A 6,731-nucleotide genomic window follows, 5' to 3' on the forward strand; every position below is an offset into this window, starting at 1 on the left:
AAAAATCGAATTTATGGTCAGATTTGCTTAAAATTTGGTACGTAGGTGCTTTTTTCCTAGATTAGCATAGGGGATCCTTATTTTTCGGAAGTGAGTCAGGGATTGGTCTATTCGAAAAAATCGTATTTATGGTCAGATTTGCTTAATATTTGGTACGTAGGTAGCTTTTTTCCTATTAGCAGAGGGGGCCCTTTTTTCCGGTAAGTGAACCAGGGACCGATCTATTCGAAAAAATCGTATTTAAGGGACCATTTGCTTGGGTGGCTTTTTTCCTATAATAACATATAGGATCATTTGTTTCCGGGAAATGGACTAGGGACCGATCATTCGAAAACATCTTATTTATGGTCCGATTTGCTTGAAATCTTCGTTCGCTTAAAATTTGGTACGTATTTAGCTTTTTGCCTAGATTAGCATGTATGATTTTTTTTTCTGGGAAGTGGACCAGGGACCGATCTATTCGAGAAAACCTTATACAGAGTATAGGAACCTCTTTTCTGGGAAGTGGACCAAATTCGAAATATTCGAAAACGGTTGTCAACACTCGGAGAGCACAGACGTCTTTCTTGCCGCCCCGCAAAAGTTTTCAATTACGTGATTTTTTCCGGGCTATAAACTTTAAATATTTGAATATATCAATATCAAGTTTTTCAAAGACTCTTTGATCGGTTTTGTGCCAGAAAAGTGTTGTTTTATACAAAAATCTTTGAAAAATCGCATAAACAAAAATCTTGTTTTGCTGACGCTGTTTCTTTTTTCCGCCTTTTCGTCTACTGCCGCCTTCGACGCTTCTACTCTTCTACCGCAGTTACGCTCTACACCGATTTGTGTTTTGTTGCTTCTCCCGCGCTATTGTTTGAACTTTGTACTAAGAGCAGATCATGTCAACTCGCGCCAGAACAAATCGCCTCACAGCCACAACCTTGGGTACTAGTCCAACAACGCATCACAATTTCAGTAAAGGTGAGAGCTCGCCCTCTCGCTCGAGCGTGGGTTTCGCAATTGGAGGCGTGAATAGTGAGTGCAGTGAAAGAATCAACGAGGGAGTCAGGTGAGCGCATACTACTACATATAGGGGAGCTGACGGCTGAGCTTACAAATTTAAAACAAAGCGTAAAATCTCTTGAAGAAAGAGTAGTGGCAGCTGAACGCGACTGTGTTGAAATAGCGAAGTTGTGCAATGACGTTCATACTCTTAAGGCGGAGGTGTGCGCAAGTGAATCTCTTAGCGCTGAAGTGTGCTCACTGCGAACCCAGCTTGATCGCTACGAACGAGCTGAAGTCGCCGCTGATGCATGTCTACACGGTATACCAGCGCAAAGTGGAGAGGATCTAACGGGCCTAATGAAGAATATCTGCACCTCAATCAATAGTACGGTGCCAACAGTCAAGAGTATTTTTCGAATGAGGAAAACTAACACCACCACGACCGATTATATATTATCGATTATTTTCAAGTTTACCTCTCCTCATGAAAAGGGAGTGTTTCTCAAGTCGATTGCACTTCATAATCGCAGCAAAGATAAATTATGCCTAAAGCATGCAGGGTGTGACTCCAACACGCCAATTTATATCAACGAATGCTTGACTAAAGCAAGTCATGTGTTGCTGAAAACTGCGCTGCGGGTGAAGAAACATAAGAAAATATCATCAACTTTTACCAGGCGCGGGCAAATTTTTATAAAGCGATACACCCGTTCGTGTGCCAACTATGCAAACCCTGAGAAATTTAGTTAGAGCCGACGAACAAACTTTTCTCTTTCGCAGCAATACTTATGATTATTGGTTTTTCGTTCTCTTGTTTTTATATTTCTGATTTTTCTAAAATACTACAACAACTTAAATGTAAATATCTCCTTTGTTAGGTTATCTAAAGATGTTCATGTTACTATTAGATCTTTTATTAACTTTAAATTTTATTTAAATGACACCTTTGACTAAGTACACTAATAAAGGCAATATTCAGAGTACAAGTCACTGCGCAATGTTACGGGTGCTGCGCAAACGAAGGAACGGACTGAAAATCTGCCATATAAATTCACAGGGCCTGAGCAGGAAAATCGATGAGTTCAGGTATTACTTTGAGAAATCTCTCATTGATATCGTGTGCGTATCAGAGACATGGTTCACCTCACATATGTGCGACGAACTCTTCGCAGTCAAAGGGTACGAACTCTACAGACACGGTAGGCAGGGACATGGAGGGGGTGTAGCGATCTTTGTGAATGAGTCATTGAAATGCTTTGTGAAATCCAAATCTAGTGTGGATGTTTGTGTTGAATATCTGTTTGTCGAAATTGTCTGTAATAATCATAAAGTTCTTGTTGGTACTGTGTATCGTCCAAATAAAAATGTTGACTGTGCCCCGCTGGCAAATGCCATTGAGAAATTATCGCTATCTTATGAATATATTATTGTTGCCGGTGACTTCAACTGCAATTTGCTGGTCGAACACTATGTAACTGACGTTATGAACACCTTTGGTCTTTTGCAAGTACAAAGAGTAGCGAATCTCTCATTGATCTCTTTTACACAAGTAACTTACGACGAATTCTGCTATATGACCAATTATCCATGCCCTCCTTCTCCGACATGACTTAATTTTCCTGACGTTCGGCCTCGGTGTGACTACTGCTGAAGAAAAACAACACTTTAGCTTTAGAGATTTTAATAACATAGACTATGTTAAACTAAACAGTGACGTTAATAAAATTGATTGGCACGGTGTAAAGAAATTGACTTCTACTGATGACCAAATGCAATATCTACAGCAGAATTTATTAAAACTATTTAACACGCATGTTCCCATCAAGACAAAGATTAAGCGAGTCTATGAAAGCATTTGGTTTAATTTGGAAATTAAACAAGCTATCGAGAATCGGAATAAAATGTATGATCGTTGGAAAAGATATACAACGATGGATTTTCACAATCAGTTTACAGTTTTAAAGAAGGCGGTTGTTAAAATGGTTAGAAGTGCCAAAGCCAAGTAGTTTGAAAATAATTTTGCAAAGGCAATCGGTAGCAAACAAACCTGGCAAAAAATCAAAACTATCGGTCTTGTTAAGAGTAAAGTGAACAGTTTTCAAGCTTCGGAAGATCTTGATTCTTTAAATAAAAAATTGGTAAATATTTCGGCACCCCGAGTCACAAACACTAACATTAATCTACCTTGTTCTCTACCAAATGATATAAGTTTTAGGTTTTCGTGTGTAGATCAGTCCGACGTGCTTGAATGTTTTCTCTCAATTGAGTCTAATGCTGTTAGGACAGATGGTATCCACCCTGTTTATCTAAAAGCTGTTTTACCCGTTCTACTTCCGTATATTACTCACGTTTTTAACACAATACTAACCACATCCGTTTTCCCAAAATGTTCGAAAACCGCTAAAATCTTGCAGATTCCTAAAGCCGACGGTGAACTCAGACCAATCGCAATTTTACCCTATCTTTCGAAGGTATTTGAGTTAGTTTTGCATAAGCAGTTAAACGCGTTTCTTTCTAAGCACTCCCTTTTACATAAACGGCAATCCGGGTTTCGAAAAGGACATAACTGTATAACTGCGCTGACTGACGTTATTGAAGATATCCGCGAATCCATCGTCGAGGAAAAAGTCACATTCCTTACCCTACTTGACCACTCAAAGACATTCGATTCCGTTAACGACACTATTTTATTGGCAAAGCTCGCTAGTTTTTTTGGACTTTCCCCTACTTCTTTAAAGTTAATTGCCTCTTACTTAGGAAATAGATCACAAGTGGTCTGTAGTGGGCCATTGACATCATCTCAATTAATGCTAAGCAGGGGTGTTCCGCAAGGATCCATTTTTGGTCCCCTTCTTTTTTCTTTATATATTAATGATCTACCGGCTATCGTTACCGATATGACCTCTCACCTGTATGCTGATGATGTTCAGGTTTATCGTTCTTGCAAGCTCAATGATATATACTACTGTTTTGTTAAAATCAACCATAACTTATGCCGTATTAACAAATTGGCATCCGACAATGCACTAACTCTTAACCCTTAGAAGTCACAAGTGCTTGTCATCTCTAGAAAGCCCCTTGATACTTCGACCCTTCCAAAAATCATGCTTGGTGGCATGTGTATAAATTATGTACAGACGCCCAAAAATCTAGGAATTATCTTCAACAAAACATTAACTTGGGATGGTCACATAAATGTAGTCGTAGGAAAACTATACGGAATGTTTCGAGCGCTCTGGTCTACGCAACACTTCATCCCTCAACGAATTCGTATCGTAATCGTTAAGACATATCTTATGCCCTCTTTGTTGTATGGTTTATGGGGGGGGGGGGGGGGGTCGCTTCCACTTACCTTGCCAACAACCACATAAGCAAAATTTGTTCATGCCTTAGAGAGAAGGAAAGAAGATAGAGAAGAGAAGACAATGAAGTGAAGGAAGTCAGTCCAGTCAGGCGGAGTCTACCCACCCTCTTCAACGTACTCGGTACGCGAAGCCTTGGACGCTGCGTTGACTCCTCTCATTCTTACAGCGTCCCCTATACCTGACAATTGTCTGTTTGTCTGTCTAACTTCTGTTCAGTGCAATTTCAGTCATTTGGTCACCATACCCATGTCTCCTCCGCTGCACCAGTGCAACACCTCACACCAACAAATTGAACTTAGCTACTCATTACAAGTTCTTTTAATCAACCAACACATGATTTCAACTTCATCGGAAAAAAATACATTATTTTATTTTTACGATGGTTCATGTACACTTATCCATAAATGTTATATCTACAGGGGGAACAAAACCTCATACAATAAAGACTATTCAGCTTTAGTGTAAGTCCTAACATTCGAACCTTCCTAATGTTAAGCTACTATCTAATGGATGCCATATAATGAATGTACGTATATTTACAAGTATCTTAACTTCAACGCATTTTCATGCACTTGTTTTTTTTTTGTTTTTTTTTGCCTGACCTAAATATATGAACCTATTTCAATTTCATTCGTTCCTATGTTAATCCATGCAGCCGTGAGTAATGCTTTGGAATTACGGAAGTCTCTCATCTATTTCTTATTAAAATAGTTCAATTTATATATGTGAGTAATATTACACGCTAGCACTTACCGATCTCAATCCCGATGAAGGCGCCTGCACCAGTGAGATGGGAGAGCTGCAAACAAATTCATATACAAAGTTCATACATATGTAAGTTTCCAATGCTTTCCAAAGGAAAATTGGAACTGAGCTAGACTTGCAAATTCCTAGCAAACTCATTTAGACCGCCTCAACTTTAATGCGTCTGCCACCTACTCTACGTCGATTTTCATATTATAAAAAAACTATTCAATTTAATTACGATGGTTAATCATTGGCAAAAGTGATAACAAAAAAAGGGTATACAAATAAAGAAAGGCTTCTGGAGAATAATGGAAATTTAAGCAAAAATATATCGTGCATGCATAAATGGTGACTTAAGCCAAAAAAGAACTAATTGGTGAGCAAAAAAACTAATACTAGCATATGTGTATATAAATTGAACACCCAAAAACCCCCTTAAATTCTTTGCCGAAAATAATTCAATAATTCAATCGGAATACAAAATAAAAAAAAAACCTACAAACAAGTCTATAATTAAAACAATAGAAAACAAAGTTTCACGCCAAGGAACGAATGGCTGAATTGAGGTTAGGTCAACCTCAACGTTGCTCCACTTCCTATCGACCTTCTCTTCAATCGTACTAGAACGGCGAATAAATTTAAGAGAGTGTCACTACTGACAGCTTGGAAGATATCAGATGTCTGGTGCTCTAGTTGCGCTGAAGTATGTGTGTGTGACTCCCGCTCCGGCCTGTTATTTACTTTCGCCTTCCTTCTATGCCCATCTTTATGTTGCCCAATCTAATGTACATTCGGTCGTTGACTACTTTACATGCCTTATATATGCCGATATGATGTTTACATGCATGTAAGTATGTGCTTACTTTTCCTCGCTCGGATATATAGATACATATATAGAGGCCCTTATTGACACCCCTGCCTGGCGAGGACCTAAAATAAAAGTTCATCCTAACATTAGCTAGTCTGCCTATAAAATTTTATCGCATGCTACATTTTTTTCTTTTACTTGTCATTATGTACGTATGTATGTGCATGTGTGCCTACGTTTTTCTGTACAAACGGACTCTCACATGCAAATACATACGTTCACGATTGATTTCATCATATTTTCTTCAATTTAGTTTCCTAGAAACTTAATTTAATTTTAGTTAATTTATATTAATTTAATTTCAAACAATTTATTTAAGCTTTATTTCAAATTCGATTGATTTTACTATTATTTTAGCTTAATTTAATTATTGTAATTAAATTTTTAACGTAGTCGAATTGTATTTTATTTAGGTTTATTTTACTTTCTCTCCTTTTTTTTTGTTAGATAATTTTGTCCTATTTTAGTTTGCTTTATTTTAACTTGGTAAGATTTCACTTTAATATAATTTCAATTTATTCTATTTTACTTTAATTAATTTTACTTTAATTTCCGTTTACGTTATTTAACTTTTATTTAATTTTAGTAATTCTTTTTATCATAATTTTAAAGACATTTTTTATATGCTAACTCACCTCTATCTAGCAGGAACTACCAATTAAATTTTATAGCAAACAGAACGAGGTAGGTTCAGCGGTACAAAAACTTTGTTTTTGTTTCCACGAACTTCACTTCTTTTAAACGCTCTAGCGAACTATCAACTG

This window comes from Rhagoletis pomonella, unplaced genomic scaffold (genome assembly GCF_013731165.1).
Source record: "Rhagoletis pomonella isolate Grant_MI unplaced genomic scaffold, Rhpom_1.0 Rhpom_scaffold_00003, whole genome shotgun sequence".
NCBI lineage: Eukaryota > Metazoa > Arthropoda > Insecta > Diptera > Tephritidae > Rhagoletis > Rhagoletis pomonella.